At 42.7% G+C, this 18,949-nt stretch overlaps 1 protein-coding gene across 1 annotated transcript in view; it reads right to left on the bottom strand.

Moving 5' to 3' along the window:
* The window catches only part of LOC126108609 (ankyrin-1-like), a 51,012-nt gene extending 33,553 nt beyond the window's left edge, over positions 1-17,459 (bottom strand). The window contains exon 1 of the mRNA XM_049913912.1: positions 17,406-17,459. The gene's annotated coding sequence lies outside the window, so the exon portion shown is untranslated. The remainder of the gene's footprint in view (positions 1-17,405) is intronic.
* Between the last annotated feature and the right edge of the window lie 1,490 nt (positions 17,460-18,949).

An 18,949-nucleotide genomic window follows, 5' to 3' on the forward strand; every position in this document is an offset into this window, starting at 1 on the left:
TGTACACGATGTTCAAAGCCGTCGCCATGCAATTCCTGGTGCATAGAAATATGGTACGGGTGCAATCGATGTTTCCGGACTCTGTGGCCGAGCGGTTCTAGGCGCTTCAATCTGGAACCGCGCGACCGCTACGGTCGCAGGTTCGAATCCTGCCTCGGGCACGGATGTGTGTGATGTCCTTAGGTTAGTTAGATTTAAGTAGTTCTGAGTTCTAGGGGGCGGATGACCTCAGAAGTTGGGTCCCATAGTGCTCAGAGCCATTTGAACCAATTTCGCAATCGATGTAGTATTCTCAACACAGACGCTTTTGAGATTCCCGATTCTCGCGCAGGTTGTCTGCTACTGATGTGCGGATTAGCCGCGACAGCAGCTAAAACACCTACTTGGGCATCATCATTTGTTGCAGGTCGTGGTTGATGTTTCACATGTGGATAAAGACTTCCTGTTTCCTTAAATAACGTAACTATCCGGCGAACGGTCCGGACACTCGGATGATGTCGTCCAGGATACCGAGCAGCATACATAGCAGACGCCCGTTGGGCATTTTGATCACAATAGCCATACATCAACACGATATCGACCTTTCTCGCAATTGGTAAACGGTCCATTTTAAAACGGGTAATGCATAAATTTGCAGTAGGTATTAAAATCCAGGGAGAAAAAATAAAACCTTTGAGGTTCGCCGATGACATTGTAATTCTGTCAGAGACAGTAATGGACTTGGAAGAGCAGTTGAACGGAATGGACAGTGTCTTGAAAGGAGGATATAAGATGAACATCAACAAAAGCAAAACGAGGATAATGGAATGTATTCGAATTAAGTCGGGTGATGTTGAGGGAATTAGATTAGGAAATGAGACACAAAGTAGTAAAGGAATTCTGCTATTTGGGAAGCAAAATAACTGATGATGGTCGAAGTAGAGAGGATATAAAATGTAGACTGGCAATGGCAAGGAAAGCGTTTCTGAAGAAGAGAAATTTGTTAACATCGTGTATAGATTTAAGTGTCAGGAAGTCGTTTCCGAAAATGTTTGTATGGAGTGTAGCCATGTATGGAAGTGAAACGTGGGCAATAAATAGTTTCGACAAGAAGAGAATAGAAGCTTTCGAAATGTGGTGCTACAGAAGAATGTTGAAGATTGGATGGGTAGATCACGTAACTAATGAGGAGGTATTGAATAGGATTGGGGAGAAGAGAAGTTTGTGGCACAACCTGACTAGAAGAAGGGATCGGTTGGTAGGACATGTTCTGAGGCAGCAAGGGATCACAAATTTAGCATTGGAGGGCAGCGTGGAGGGTAAGAATCGTAGAGGGAGACCAAGAGATGAATACAATAAGCAGATTCAGAAGAATGTAGGTTGTAGTGGGTACTGGGAGAAGAAGGAGCTTGCACAGGATAGAGTAGCATGGAGAGCTGCATCAAACCAGTCTCAGGACTGAAGACTACAACAACAACAACAATGTATCACGAAGCAAATAGCGTCCGTATTGGCGGAAGGTTACGTGATACGACGTACTTACACGTTTGTGGCTATTACAGCACCATCTGTCACAAAGCGAAGAAAGTGGTCCAACTAAAACATTCATATTTCCTTACGTGTATGTAATAAAACATGGGGGTACCTATTTAAAAAAAAAAACAAGTTGATATCCGTTTGAGCTATGGCAGCGCCATCTAGCGGGCCAACCATAGCGCCATCTGGTTTCCCCCTTCAAGCTAGACGAGTTTCGTTCTTTGTAGTTTTTTCGTCTGATGCTTATTTCGTGAGATATTTGGCGCGGTCACTATCAATGGACCACGCTGTATAACGGTGACGCAAGTCGTAGCAGGAGCAGTCGCGTCAGTGGCATCCTTGCACTGCCCTCCCACTCCTCCCCTCCCCTCCCCACCCTCCCCTCCCCCGTCTCAACGTCATCGAGCACGCCGCAGCAGCCGAGGCACAGTGGATAGGCCTTGAAGAACTGAAGACAGATCAATCGAGAAAACAGGAAGAAGTTGTGTGGAACTATGAAAAAAAATAAGCAAAATATACAAACTGAGTAGTCCATGTGCAAGGTAAGCCACATCAAGGATACGCTTAGCTCAGGAGCGCCGTGGTCTCGTGGTTAGCGTGAGCAGCTGCGGGACGAGAGGTCCTTGGTTCAAGTCGTCCCTTGAGTGAAACGTTTACTTTCTTTATTTTTGCAAAGTTATGACCTGTCCGTTCGTTCATTGACGTCTCTGTTCAGTGTAATCAGTTTAGTGTCTGTGTATTGCGACCGCACCGCAAAACCGTGCGATTAGTAAGCGAAAGGACGTGCCTTTCCAATGGGAATCAAAAACATTTGATCGCAAGGTCATAGGTCAACCGATTCCTCCAGAGGGAAACACGTCTGATATATTCTATACGACACTGGTGACGGCATGTGCGTCACATGACAGGAATATGTTGTTGACCCACGTAACTTGTACACTTGGCGAATGGGTAAAAAGATTCTTCTGCTTTGCCCGATTTAAGTTTTCTCGTGGGTATGATAATCACTCCCAAAATAGTGATGATAGCATACGAGTTTGTCACATAAATGCAATAAATGAATGCAACAGTTTCACAGTCGCACAGTTTTCTCTGTGCTCTGTCAAAACATGTTTTTAACGTTTTCAAATTTTTCCGTGTGTAGACCGTCAATTCCTGCATATGTCCAAGCAAATCTGAACATGTCCTGGAATTTTGGAGAGCGAAGTTGAATATGAGTGAGTGCTTGAACTTTGATAATTGTCAGAAAATAAAAAAAAATAAACTCTTCACTCCAGGGAAGACTTGAACCAAGGACCTCTCGTTCCGCAGCTGCTCACGCTAACCAGAGGATTACGGTGCTCCTCAGCTCATACTACCCTTGATGTTGCATATCTTTCGCATGGACTACTCAGTTTGTATACATGGAAGAAGCCTGGAGATACTGACAGGTTTCAGATAGATTATATAATGGTAAGACAGAGATTTAGGAACCAGGTATTAAATTGTAAGACATTTCCTGGGGCAGATGTAGATTCTGACCACAATCTATTGGTTATGAACTGCAGATTGAAACTGAGGTTGTAGAGTGTTTCAGGGAGAGCATTAGGGAACAATTGACAGGAATGGGGGAAAGAAATACAGTAGAAGAAGAATGGGTAGCTCTGAGTGATGAAGTGGTGAAGGCAGCAGACGATCAAGTAGGTAAAAAGACGCGGGCTAATAGAAATCCTTGGGTAACAGAAGAAATATTGAATTTAATTGATGAAAGGAGAAAATATAAAAATGCAGTAAATGAAGCAGGCAAAAAGGAATATAAACGTCTCAAAAATGAGATCGACAGGAAGTGCAAAATGGCTAAGCAGGGATGGCTAGAGGACAAATGTAAGGATGTAGAGGCTTGTCTCACTAGGGGTAAGATAGATACTGCCTACAGGAAAATTAAAGAGACCTTTGGAGAAAAGAGAACCACTTGTATGAATATCAAGAGCTCAGATGGCAACCCAGTTCTAAGCAAAGAAGGGAAAGCAGAAAGGTGGAAGGAGTATATAGAGGGTTTATACAAGGGCGATGTACTGGAGGACAATATTATGGAAATGGAAGAGGATGTAGATGAAGATGAAATGGGAGATAAGATACTGCGCGAAGAGTTTGACAGAGCACTGAAAGACCTGAGTCAAAACAAGGCCCCGGGAGTAGACAACATTCCATTAGAACTACTGATGGCCTCAGGAGAGCCACTCATGACAAAACTCTACCATCTGGTGAGCACGATGTATGAGACAGGCGAAATACCCTCAGACTTTAAGAAGAATATAATAATTCCAATCCCAAAGAAAGCAGGTGTTGACAGATGTGAAAGTTACCGAACTATCAGTTTAATAAGTCACAGCTGCAAAATACTAACGCGAATTCTTTACAGACGAATGGAAAAACTGGTAGAAGCCGACCTCGGGGAAGATCAGTTTGGATTCCGTAGAAATGTTGGAACACGTGAGGCAATACTGACCTTACGACTTATCTTGGAAGAAAGATTAAGAAAAGGCAAACCTACGTTTCTAGCATTTGTAGACTTAGAGAAAGCTTTTGACAATGTTGACTGGAATACTCTCTTTCAAATTCTGAAGGTGGCAGGGGTAAAATACAGGGAGCGAAAGGCTATTTACAATTTGTACAGAAACCAGATGGCAGTTATAAGAGTCGAGGGGCATGAAAGGGAAGCAGTGGTTGGGAAAGGAGTGAGACAGGGTTGTAGCCTCTCCCCGATGTTATTCAATATGTATATTGAGCAAGCAGTAAAGGAAACAAAAGAAAAATTCGGAGTAGGTATTAAAATTCATGGAGAAGAAGTAAAAACTTTGAGGTTCGCCGATGACATTGTAATTCTGTCAGAGACAGCAAAGGACTTGGAAGAGCAGTTGAACGGAATGGACAGTGTCTTGAAAGGAGGATATAAGATGAACATCAACAAAAGCAAAACGAGGATAATGGAATGTAGTCAAATTAAGTCGGGTGATGCTGAGGGAATTAGATTAGGAAATGAGACACTTAAAGTAGTAAAGGAGTTTTGCTATTTAGGGAGTAAAATAACCGATGATGGTCGAAGTAGAGAGGATATAAAATGTAGACTGGCAATGGCAAGGAAAGCGTTTCTCAAGAAGAGAAATTTGTTAACATCGAATATAGATTTAGGTGTCAGGAAGTCGTTTCTGAAAGTATTTGTATGGAGTGTAGCCATGTATGGAAGTGAGACATGGACGATAACTAGTTTGGACAAGAAGAGAATAGAAGCTTTCGAAATGTGGTGCTACAGAAGAATGCTGAAGATAAGGTGGGTAGATCACATAACTAATGAGGAGGTATTGAATAGGATTGGGGAGAAGAGAAGTTTGTGGCACAACTTGACTAGAAGAAGGGATCGGTTGGTAGGACATGTTCTGAGGCATCGAGGGATCACAAATTTAGCATTGGAGGGCAGCGTGGAAGGTAAAAATCGTAGAGGGAGACCAAGAAATCAATACACTAAGCAGATTCAGAAGGATGTAGGTTGCAGTAGGTACTGGGAGATGAAGAAGCTTGCACAGGATAGAGTAGCATGGAGAGCTGCATCAAACCAGTCTCAGGACTGATGACCACAACAACAACAACAACTCAGTTTGTATATTTTCCTCATTTTTTCATAGCTCCACACAACTTCTTCCTGTTTTCTCGATTGATGTGTGTTCAGTTTTTCAAGGCCTAACCACTGTGCCAAATCATAACTAAATCTGAGCGGGGTGCGATGGGGAGGTTCCCGTGTCAGAAGCGCCGATCTCCCTGCCCCGTGACATTTCCGTGGCACCAACACGGCCCGCTGCTTCGCCTGACAGCGCAGTATATGATCAAACGTCGATCAGGGAGGTGACTAGATCAGCGCGCTGACTACGGCCCCCAAGTGTCGCCGCCTGTTCTGCCACATACGCCCCGCACCAACACCGACTCAAAGGAAGGCCTCGGCGCTTGTTGGTGACGTCACGTCAGCTAGGCACGGCGAACGCCAGGTCTGTCGCAGGCACAAACGCCTGGGCGCGCTTATCACTATAAACCTCTTATCTCTGGACAAAATGTTCGGTACTGTTTTGGATTCTGCAGTTTTGTTAAGACGAAAGACTTTCTTACTATCGTAAACCTACAAATGAAGATCATAGTTCTGTATTACTGAACCCTGTCGAAACGAACGTAGATCGATATGAGAAGACGCTTTGCCCCATTGCAAGCTTCGGAAATTTTACGTTCAAGTAATTATATTTACTTGATCCATTTTGTTATCGAAACTTACCCCAACCCCCTTACATTGAACTCATTTCTTTCATTTATTCATTTATTTTCGTTTGACATCGTCACTGGGTGGTTGGAGATGATGATGATGTTTGGTTTGTGGGGCGCTCAACTGCGTGGTTATCAGCGCCCGTACAATTACCCAATCTTTGCTCAGTCCAATTTCGCCACTTTCCTGGATGATGATGAAATGATGAGGACAACACAAACACCCAGTCATCTCGAGGCAGGTGAAAATCCCTGACCCGCCGGGAATCGAACCCGGGACCCCGTGCTCGGGAAGCGAGAACGCTACCGCGAGACCACGAGCGGCGGACAACACTGGGTGGTTGGTTGTTTGTTTGGGGAAGGAGACCAGACAGCGTGGTCATCGGTCTCATCGGATTAGGGAAGGATTGGGAAGGAAGTCGGCCGTGCCCTTTCAGAGGAACCATCCCCGCATTTGCCTGGAGTGATTTAGGGAAATCACAGAAAACCTGAATCAGGATGGCCGGACGCGGGATTGAACCGTCGTCCTCCCGAATGCGAGTCCAGTGTCTAACCACTGCGCCACCCCGCTCGGTCATCGCCACTGGAAATGTGAACTAATTTACATGTGTAAGTGTCCAACTGTTGCCAGTCATTAGGTTACAGTCGTTTTCGACGAAAGGAATTCTAAACAGGAAACAAAATAGCTTCCATACATCGAAAATACTGCTGAGCTTAAACTTTTTTTTAACATGCACATTAGAAAACATAAATATTCCCCTCTTGCAACTGAAAGGAGAAACTTTATAAGATAAAAAAATATTTATTTGATAAAACAAGTATCTCTCTTTTGCCTCTTCTTCTGTCCACCACCCCCTCGCCCAAAGTGTACAATCGCAAGATATTTCATTACGCGGCGGACCTGCGGAAACTCACGCGGAAGCACAAAAATGCCCGGTCGTCTGATGAGCTTTAAAAATGAAGGATACCAAGCCACACGCGTTAGTTACTTTTTCTACATCTACATCTACATTTACACTCCGCAAGCCAACCAACGGTGTGTGGCGGACGACACTTTACGTGCCACTGTCATTACCTCCCTTTCCTGTTCCAGTCGCGTGTGGTTCGCGGGAAGAACGACTGCCGGAAAGCCTCCGTCCCCGCTCGAATCTCTCTAATTTTACATTCGTGATCTCCTCGGGAGGCACAAGTAGGGGGAAGCAATATATTCGATACCTCATCCAGAAACGCACCCTCTCGAAACCTGGACAGCAAGCTACACCGCGATGCAGAGCGCCTCTCTTGCAGAGTCTGCCACTCGAGTTTGCTAAACATCTGCGTAACGCTATCACGCTTACCAAATAACCCTGTGACGAAACGCGCCGCTCTTCTTTGAATCTTCTCTACCTTCTCTGTCAACCCGACCTGGTACGTATAAAGGCACATTTGCATGCCGTGCATGAGCGTCCTCGGAATCGCGAAATCTTAATTAAATAATTAATAAAAAAATGGCTCTGGGCACTATGGGACTCAACTGCTGTGGTCATCAGTCCCCTAGAACTTACAACTAATTAAACCTAACCAACCTAAGGACATCACACACAACCATGTCCGAGGCAGAATTCGAACCTGCGACCGTAGCAGCAGCGCAGCTCCGGACTGGAGCGCCTAGAACCGCACGACCACCGCGGCCGGCAGATAATTAATCTCTGACAAATAAATAAAGCCTATGGCACAGAACTGCAGCGCTATGTCGCTGATAAAACAAAAATACAATTAGGACAATCTTATGTTTCATTAAGAAGAAGTAGGTCTCGTACAATAGCTGGTGCGGGAGGCACGTATATTTTATTAACTGGCACACCGCCATATTTGATGTTATATAAGAACACTGCGAGTTTCAATCTCACTAGGCACTCGACTCTGTAAAGATTCTATATTTATGAAAGTAAGTTGAATTATTTAACTGTAGGCTTATTCGTTGAATATATCTGATTTAACTAACTGTGTAAACTTTTTTATGTTTAGTAGACAGTCAGCTCTTGTACGACGTATTGACATGGCTGGCAAATTATTCTAACATTGAGATTTTGAGTCCGCACCTACCGCAGCAGTCTTTGGAAACGAGTTAAATACGAAGTCTGATTATTTGAGTCACATTTCACGGTCAACTACGAATAACATTGCATTTAAGAAAAAGCCATTGTCAAGCGTCTGATACAAAATAATTATAAGTCCACGTTCTAGATAAGCACGTATTAATTACAACCAATCACTATCATACATATACAACAATTAATATTTTATTTTATTTATTTATTTATTTATTTTATATACGGATCCCACAGTGATGAGCAATACTCAAGTATAGGTCGAACGAGTGTTTTGTAAGCCACCTCCTTTCTTGATGGACTACATTTTATAACGACTCTCCCAACGAATCCCAACCTGGCACCCGCCTTACCAACAATTAATTTTATATGATCGTTCCACTTCAATTCGTTCCGTACGCATACTCCCAGATATTTTACAGAAGTAACTGCTACCAGTGTTTGTTCCGCTATCATATAATCATACAATAAAAGATCCTTCTTTCTCTGTATTCGCAATACATTACATTTGTCTATGTTAAGGGTCAGTTGCCACTCCCTGCACCAAGTGTCTATCCGCTGCACATCTTCCTGCATTTCGCTGTAGTTTTCTAATGCTGCAACTTCTCTGTATATTACAGGATCATCCGCGAAAAGCCGCATGGAACTTCCGACACTATCTACTAGGTCATTTATATATATTGTGAAAAGCAATGGTCCCATAACACTCCCCTGCGGCACGCCAGAGTCTGCAGACAAGTCTCCACTGAGACACAAAAAACTGATAAGGTAACAACAACAAGAAAAGAAAACTCGGGGCCTCACATCCAAAAAAAAGAAAAGAAAAGAAAAGGCGCGAAAAATTTTTCCGCGCAGTAATTCACGTACCATCGAGACGAAGCACGACTGAAAAATTTAGAAATTCACAAAAAGGCGCTTCAATTACACTACTGGACATTAAAATTGCTACACCAAGAAGAAATGCAGATGATAAACGGGTATTCATTGGAAATATATATTATACTAGAACTGACATGTGATTACTTTTTCACGCAATTTGGGTGCATAGATCCTGAGAAATCAGTACCCAGAACAACCACCTCGGGCGTAATAACGGCCTTGATACGCCTAGGCATTGAGTCAAACAGAAGTTGGATGGCGTGTACAGGTACAGCTACCCATTCAGCTTCAACACGATACCACAGTTCATCAAAAGTACTGACTGGCGTATTGTGACGAGCCAGTTGCTCGCCCACCATTGACCAGACGTTTTCAATTGGTGGCCAGGACAGCAGTCGAACATTCTCTGTATCCAGAAAGGCCCGTACAGGACCTGCAACATGCGGTCGTGCATTATCGTGCTGAAATGTAGGGTTGCGCAGGGATCGAAAGAAGGGTAGAGCCACGGGTCGTAACACATCTAAAATGTAACGTCCACTGTTCAAAGTGCCGTCAGTGCGAAAAAGAGGTGACCGAGACGTGTAACCAATGGCGCCCCATACCATCACGCCGGGTGATTAGCGAGTATGGCGATGACGAATACACGCTTCCAATGTGCGTTCACCGCGATGTCGCCAAACTCGGATGCGACCATCATGACGCTGTAAACAGAACCTGGATTCATCCGAAAAAATGACGTTTTGCCATTCGTGCTCCCAGGTTCGTCGTTGAGTACACCATCGCAGGCGCTCCTGTCTGTGATGCAGCGTCAAGGGTAACCGTCAAGGGTAACCGCAGCCATGGTCTCCCAGCTGATAGTCCGTGCTGCTGCAAACGTCATCGTACTGTTCCCGCAGATGGTTGTTGTCTTGCAAACGTCCCCATCTGTTGTTCAAGGATCGTGACGTGGCTGCACGATCCGTTACAGCCATGCTGATAAGATGCCTGTCATCTCGACTGCTAGTGATACGAGGCCGTTGGGATCCAGCACGGCGTTCCGTATTACCATCGTGAACCAACAGATTCCATATTCTGCTAAGAGTCATTGGATCGCGACCAACGCGAGCAGCAATGTTGCGATACGATAAACCGCAATCGCGATAGGCTACAATCCGACCTTTACCAAAGTCGGAAACGTGATGCTATGCATTTCTCCTCCTTACACGAGGCATAACAACAACGTTTCACCAGGCTACGCCGGTCAACTGCTGTTTGCGTATGAGAAATCGGTTGGAAACGTTCCTCATGTCAGCACGCTGTAGGTATCGCCACCGGCGCCAACCTTGTGTGGAAGCTGTGAAAAGCTAATCGTTTGCATATCACAGCATCTTCTTCCTGTCGGTTAAATTTCGCGTCTGTAGCACGTCATTTTCGTGGTGTAGCAGTTTTAATGGCCAGTAGTGTACAAGTCTTTCATATTAATTTCGTCCAAATCAAAACCTCACTCCAACTTGTTTATCATTTAATTACGAGAGTGGTCCCTGTCCTCGGACCAGTTCAGATTGAAGCATTTACCAGCTGACGTAATCAGTAGACTTGGCCACTGTTTCTATGTTTCGATACAGTGTATCGATACTTGGAACTGTCTCAGTGTTTCGAAACGGCCATGTTTCACTGTTTCGAAGCAGTGGTGTTTCATACCGCTCTTGTCTCGGATACCGGGACCAGATTCGATCTCGAGCCAGACACAGAAACTGTATCGCTGGTTCAAAATAACGCTGATTCAGTCCACTTGTGCTTGGAAGGGGCTAATTGTGTCGAAACTGTGACGTTTCATTCCGCTCTTGTCTCGGACGAGATTCGGGCACGGTACAGATACTGAAACACATTTAACATCTCATTTCATGAAACACTTTCAAGTGTGTCGAAATCTTTTTGACACACGACAGCACGAAGCTTAAGGCTTCCGAAACTAAAGCTTCATTTCTAATTGACTGCCCTATTCCGAAATGGCGTAATATCTGCTTTATAAACACCAACAAACAATAAAATAACGCACATTATTTGCATTCAAATTAATAAAAGTGTGAAAAAATTCAGTTAATTCACACATCTCTTATAACATACACTTGCTGCAGCTACAGTTGAGCTTGATAAATGTATGAAGATGCCACTGATACACGAATCACAAGATCCATTGCTGTGGTGGAAAGGAAATTATGTGTTGTTTCCTACGCTGTTTGAAATAATGAAACGCCGTCTTTGTGTTATGGCCACCTCTGTTCCATTTGAGCGCATATTATCAAAGCAGGGGCAAACAATAACAGACAGACTATCCCGTCTTTCAAGCTAAAAAGTATCAAAAATGGTATTTCTAAACTGCAACTTAGAACAGATACAGTAGATCTACACAGAAATTGAAACAGTAAAATTTCAGATGAATTTGTTCTTCTCTGGCAAATATGCACTGAATTTGTATTTGACTGGATTTTGTTTAGCCCACTAAATCTTAGATGTAGCTACCTTGTAAGATCATTTTTTTCAGATTTGTTGCACGTAGAAGACACCTCTGCATTTGCTCAGCATTCATTCAGTGAGTTTAATTTTTTTTTTTTTTGTGAGTACATTCATTTATTTATGTATGTATATGAAACTTCCTGGCAGATTAAAACTGTGTGCCCGACCGAGACTCGAGCTCGGGACCTTTGCCTTTCGCGGGCAATGTATGTATATGTTTGTCTGTTGTAAATGTGCTATGTTTGGTTATTACACACTATTGGCATCTAACTTGTGTATCATAGATAATTCTCAGGCAAACCAACAACAGTACTTTGAAACTTTTGGATTTGGCTTTCAGATGCTGTGATAAAAATTGCATTTCGACAGCAACTTAACTTTATCTCCGATTTCCTGGGGAAGTTTGTAATAAAATGATAATATATCTGCTTGTTGTGAGTACTTGAGGGAACTCGATATACCTGTACTTCAAACAAACTTCCGTAACAAGAATTGTAAGTAGCGTAGAGCCAGATCTGCCATGATATAGGTCTCACAAAGGCATTACACTGTATGAACTGTTTTAAACTTTAGTTTGGATTTTATACTTCAAGGAAACATACCGCAAACGACGGAAAATTTAACTGGGAGTAAGAAAAGTGTGAGTGGCACACTCATAAATGTTAATTCAGTTCCTCGCTTCCCAGAATGCTATCTCAATAAATTATATTCTACGATATGCCTTTTGAAGAGCGCATACAGATCATCACTCATGAAAACTATCAAAATTAGGCACTAGAATACAGGGAAACGAGTTTGGCAAAATCTGTAATGTCAAACATACTAACTCTGACATCAGCCAACTGAAAATATGAAAGTCACGTGACACGAAAACAGCGCATTTGCTGTAGCAAATGCGAGACTGCCAAGACTCCTAAGGGAAATTTTCATACTTTCAGCGATATGATTGGCGCTCTCTCACCTTATTTGTGTTTATATGGCAATATGTGTACAGTAGACACTCAATATGATATAATGTGTGGGCCTATACAATTACGAAACACGAACTGTTTCACTGTTTCGAAACCGTTTCGAAACATTATATTGTACTGTCTCATTTGTTTCGAAGCAGTTACGTGTTTCAGTTTGCCCATGTCTAGTAGTGTTAGGTACCAGTAGCAGGTGATAACGGCCGCTACCCCTTTAGTGGGGAAGACCGCCCGAACTGTTGTCTGCCACTGTGATTGGATGCTCTGTTCGGAGACGGCGTGCCAAAACGCTAACTTTTCTATTATTAATATTATGAAAACTGTGCATTTAAGTTCCTTGACACTCAAATAAAATAATATCTAAATAGCAGGGTATCGCCGCTTATTTCAAAATTCATAACAATGAGCAAAACTAAGAACAAAAGATAAACAAAAATAGAGACGAAGCGCTTCGGGTATCTTCGGGTCACTGAAACGCGCGAACAAGCGAACTGGAGTGCGGTGCTTTATCATTCTAGAGATGGGTCGAACTCGTTCATTCCCGTGAACTACTTCATTCATTTCACTCTTTGCCGTGAAGCGTTCAAACGAAGTAGTTCAATCATGAAGTACGGAAGCCTGGCGAAGTTGCCCAGTTCGCCGCTCAGCCGCGGCTACGCTCGCTTCGCCTCGCTCGTACAATAAAGATTCGTAATAGTTCATAATTTTACCAACAGATGGCCGAACTATGCAGTAACGTGCACGCAACGTTTTACGCTCTTACAGCGTCTGAGTTAACTTAAACAGAGCAAAGGAAAGATAAACAGAGAAGCCTGTCACATATAAAGAAGGTATTACATTTAATCTTGCTCGAAATTTTCTCATGAAGCGTCCAAAAAAGTCTTTATCTGCTAAATGAAATATTATTTGTTTTATTCATGAACTGAAAAATAGGGCTACCAACGAAATGCAGTCCAATTTTATGTTCCTTGTAAAATTTAATCCAAAATAGAATGAGTATGTTTACCACTGTCACAGTCTATATTCCTACGTTAAGTAATTATTCAGAAGTTTTCCTGTAGATTTTATTTTTGTTGAGAATAATAACCCTCCAGATTCAAAACGTAAACTGTCACCTGTAGTCATTGGTACGATTTCAGGTAAAATCCCTCTTTCAGTGTTATTAACAAACCTTTTATTTTCATGTTGGCTGTGCGTGCTCACACAGCCAGCCCCTTCGTTTATATCTTTAATATTCATTTGTCTGCAAGCGCTGCCAACGGTAGGCTACCCGTAGACGCGAAGTATGACTGCACAAATAGTCACGAGTAATGTCAGCACTGCACGTAGCAGCTGACGCTGCCTTCCCCTCACCCCTCACCACCCCAACCCCTAGTAAACTTATCTTTCCCCACAAACCCCGCGCGATTCGTCAACAGGCAGCAGAGGGAGGACTGAAGTGAAGGGAGAATGAGTCAAGTAGCGCCGATGTAGTGGGAGAGGGAGAGGGGAAGAGAGTGAGTGAACTAGAAAAAAGTGTGGAATGTGCTATCTGTGAAGAGTTTGTAGTACCAGTTCATTGAAATTGAGTGGTTAGTTCACACTTCACTGGAGTGTAGCGTTCATTTGAACGACTCATTCACGAACTCCCCATCACTATATCATTCCGAAATGAGCAGTCATAAGGTATGGATACATTGTCTGGTGTGATCAACAATGGCTGGATTGTATAAGGAAATGTTAACTCCAGAACAGTGAAAAGCCGGCCGGAGTGGCCGAGCGGTTCTAGGCGCTACAGTCTGGAGCCGCGCGACCGCTACGGTCGCAAGTTCGAATCCTGCCTCGGGCATGGATGTGTGTGATGTCCTTACGTCAGTTAGGTTTAAGTAGTTCTAAGTTCTAGGGGGCTGATGACCACAGCAGTTAAGACCCATAGTGCTCAGAGCCATTTGAACAGTGACAAAAATAAGTACATCTCTGATCAATGACCGGTGTTAACAGAGAGGGCTTGTGAAATCGTCAGTGACGTGCGAAATTTTAAACAGACGGTGGAAAAGATTGTAATTCACAGTTTCCCATGTTCTGCTAGAATAAACACGACTCGCATCCCAAAAAAGTAACAGACGCTGCCATGTGCGTAGTAACAGTCCCTCGCTAGCAGTTTATTACAGTCTCAAAACCACAGGTCTGCGACCTCGGTGCTGTTTTCTGCACACGAGATATCTATAGAAGAGTGCAGCCTGGTGAACTTTTATCAGAAACCGCTTGGCTTTCACTCTGAGCGTTGAGAGCAACTAGACACGTTGCGTGTGCTGCATTCTCACAACAAATGGGGACAGTGACACGTAATGTGCGGTAACACAGGGGGGTAGGTATTTGGAAAGATATAGATGGTGTTTCTCAAAGTAAAGTTCTTTCGCGCCATAATAGACACACCACAATATAAAGGAAATAAAAAGAATGCAGGCTAGAGGGCAGCGCTTGTGTCTCCCGCAGACAGAATGCTTGCAATTACATCACCGCTGATTAATGCCCTGATTCAACGTTGTAAACAAAGTAGAAAACTAATCGATCTCTGGTACCATGAGAGACGTACGCTCGCAACGGATCTTGGATATTACCAAACTTTTATTTTAACAAAAATTATTAAAACTATCAACATTTCTATTTCCAATTGTGGTCCTCCATTTTTTATGCTGAGCTTTTAAAAAATGGAGGACCACAATTAGAAATAGAACTACATTCCTTAATTGAAACAATTTGGGAGACAGAAAACCTACCGGCCAATTGGAAAACTGCAATTATATGCCCCATCTTTAAGAAGAATGATCCCCTTGTCTGTGATAACTACAGAGGAATTGCCCTACTCGATGTCACGTATAAAATTTTGTCGATGTGTATACTACACAGACTGATTCCCATAACCGAAGAACTGATTGGGGACTACCAATGTGGTTTCCGCACTAACAGATCCACTTTGGATCACTTATTCACACTGAGACAAATAACTGAGAAGGCATGGGAATTTAATGTAGATATCCATATTCTATTTATAGACTTCAAGAAGGCCTATGATAGCATACACCGACAGACACTCTTAAACACCATGAAAGAATTTGAAATACCATTAAAATTAATCAAATTAGTTAAAATGTGTTTGGAAGAAACCATATGCAAAGTTAAGACACCTGCAGGAGAGACTGAAAATTTTAAGGTGTACACTGGACTGAGACAAGGGGATGCCATCTCACCTATTCTATTTAATATTATCTTAGAGAAGATTGATAGAGAATTCACCAAAACTAATCCACAAGGGACCCAACTGCAGGGACAGAACATTACTAGACTTGCTTATGCAGATGATGTAGCCTTAATAAGCACTTCAAAAGCTGAATTAATCAGGATGATGCAAAATTATTACAAAATAGCTGAGAAAGCTGGACTTCATGTGAATGAAGAAAAGACAGAATATCTAGTCATAAGTAAAAAACTCCAAAAGAATACACCACTGACCGTAAATGGTCTCATTTTCAAGGCAGTTGACCACTTCAAGTACTTAGGGAGTCTTTTTAGCAGAGACAATAGAGCAGAAATAGAAATAGACGCCCGTCTAGCAGCAGCTAATAGAACTTTTTACAGCTGTATCAAAATTTTAAGGATGAGATCACTTAGTACTGAATTCAAAATCCGTTTTTATCAGTCAACTATTGTACCAGTAGCATTATATGGATGTGAAGCTATTACATTCAGGAAAAAAGATGAAGAAAAACTGTTGATATTTGAAAGAAAAATACTAAGAAAAATATTTGGACCAATCTTCGATGAAAATGTCATGGAGTGGAGGATAAGGAAAAATGAAGAACTACGGGAGCTGTACAAACATAGTACCATTGTGGAAATGTTAAAGAAGAGAAGACTGAACTGGGCTGGTCATGTAGCAAGGATGCCGGAGAACAGACTACCCAAAATAGCATCCACTAAGAAATTAGAAGGAAAGAGAAGAAGAGGAAGACCTCGAATTAGGTGGATGGAGAATATCCGGGAAGATGCAGCTAGGATGGGCATCAACTCTGATTGGACAACAATTTCCCTGGATAGAAATAATTGGAAGAGGCTCGTAGAGCAGGTGTATGGTCGATAAGGCCTTAGCCACGTGTAAAGTAAAGTAAGTATCAACATTTAATTCTAAAGTGCTTTGCTGTACATTTGCGTGACGTCACACGCCACGATTTGATGATACAGTACCAGGAGCTAAAAGCTGGGCATACGTCGTGTTGGACTACATCTTTATGAAACTGGTGGTTATCATAAATCTGAGTGCTGCTAAAATATGCCGAACTGCTGCAATGGCGCGTTGAGAGCCTCTCAAAAAAGTGTCTCATTCTGTACAATCTCGAGGTATAACAGTCTGTGGTTAAGTTTTACTCAAACGAATTATTTCGTTCAGCAGTTATTCAAGTTTTGTCTTGACATCCCGTCTACTGAAAATAGAAGGAAAACAATCTGCGACATTGCCACGAACTGAACGGTGACCCGATTATACACCTTTACTTCACGTCTATAGTCACAAACTTTTTTTCTCATGAGACTACCGGTTTCGGTCTGTAACGACCTCTCCAGATCTGTTTTAGAAAAACATGTCACGAGTATATTAGGATCTGTTTTTATAAAACAGATCTGAAGAGGATAACTATAGATCGAAACTCGTAATCTGACGACAAAAAAATGTGCGACCATGCATGTGAAGTAACGGAAATTTATAGAAGGAAAACGCTTTGTTCGACTAAAAAATAAGTATTATGTCGCGCTACGCTGTATCGGTATTCCCGAGTTATAAGGACGGCAGGCTCTTTTCGTACCACGTGTTTACGTGTGCAGTACTATAATTATGTCGTTCCCTACATTTTAAGAAAGTGGAATCGTCTTAGCGGCGTCCTATTCGCAACCGTCCGGTAATTTTCAAAGACGTGGCTACGATCTGTGAAGCGCCAGAATTTACGGGAACAACGGTGGGCCTGCTAATACACGCAACATTCTTAACACGAAATTCGCGAACATTTTGAGAGCATAATAACAGAAAAAGCTTTATCTGTACTGGACTCGACGGTGAAGTGACTGAGAACGTAAAACAACCATCGCTACGCAATAAGATAAATTTTAAAAATGCGCACGAATTAAAAGAAGTCGTCCTTACCTTAACTAACGATGTGGGAGTGTCAAAGAAGCCACGCCCTCACTCCGCAACTCGATCGCAAGTAATGCGGCACTGCACGGAAGCGTCTGGAGGTCACCACGCCATCAGTGCTGCCAACGGCTGAGAGGACGGCGGTACCAACTGCGCTCCGCCGCGTGTTCAGGAGAACAAACGGCGTGATGTAGTCTCGTACTCAGGGCATAGAGTAAAAATCTCTGGAGAAAGCATTGCCTTCTGCACATGTTGTCAACATTAAACCAGGATTGTCACGTGTTTTCGGGACTTCGCTGTGCGTGTTTGCTTTCTGCAGCGTTTGAAGTTTATAATATCAAGAGTTTTTGTTGTGTTTCGTCCGTTTGTTGATAGTGTAATAGCGATGGTGAATTACTATTGTTGCTACGGATGCAAAGAAAAATATGTGAAAGGAGGGATAGTAACTTTTCATGGGTACATACCATGTAGCTCTAATTATAGTTATCATATTAGTAAGAGACACTGTATATGTTTAAAAATTTCGAGACGCATTATAAGTAAGGCTTGATTCTGTAGACCTATTTTTCTACGATTTTATGACTATATAATAGATATTACGGCTCGTACAAAAGCTTGCAAACATTCGCTTCCTCTCGTAAATTTACTAATGGAACAGGAAAGGGGATGCTTAGTTGTTTCAGCAAATACTATCCTCCATGCATTTATCAGTGACTTGTCGATTATGTGTATAGATTACTCGATCTACTATTTATTTAATAAACTGGGAGCAAGTACGTAAAATGCGTTAAATAAATACTTCAAAGTGTCACCAGTAAGAAAAATTGTGCTTTAGGTCGCAAAAACGAGAAAATAAATACGCAGAAATAGCAATAAAAAGGACGAATTAGCAGGGATATAATCGCTAATGTGTGGCAAATTCGGTGTTTTTCGGACACTTGCAAAAGTGCTAGCGTACTGTCAAGTCGTTTTGCAAGACTTCCACGGCAAAAATGTACGTCAGGCTCTGTAATACTATAAAGTGCCGTATCGTACCGAAAACTACCAAAAATCGAGTGCATCTGAACTGTGACACCTATCGCAAAGAAGCAGGATGTAATATCACTTGCCCTTGAAAGTTAGCCCGCATCTCGTGGTCGTGCGGTAGCGTTCTCGCTTCCCACGCCCGAATTCCCGGGTTCGATTCCCGGCGGGGTGGGATTTTCTCTGCCTCGTGATGGCTGGGTGTTGTGTGCTGTCCTTAGGTTAGTTAGGTTTAAGCAGTTCTAAGTTCTAGGGGACTGATGACCATAGATGTTAAGTCCCATAGTGCTCAGAGCCATTTTTGAACCTTAAAAGTTACGTAGCTCGTTTATTCCCGGTATCAAACCGCTACTGTTAAAATGTCTGCGCAACATATATAAACAATCCACGACACGTTCGAAAGGAATCCGTCTGTGGTAGGGATGTAGTGACATTCTAAACATACAGGGCGCTATACGGACAAACACACGACGTCCCGAGAACACGTGACCAGGCCGGCAATGTACGCTCCTGGAAATTGAAATAAGAAC

This window comes from Schistocerca cancellata, chromosome 11 (genome assembly GCF_023864275.1).
Source record: "Schistocerca cancellata isolate TAMUIC-IGC-003103 chromosome 11, iqSchCanc2.1, whole genome shotgun sequence".
Taxonomy (NCBI): Eukaryota; Metazoa; Arthropoda; class Insecta; order Orthoptera; family Acrididae; genus Schistocerca; species Schistocerca cancellata.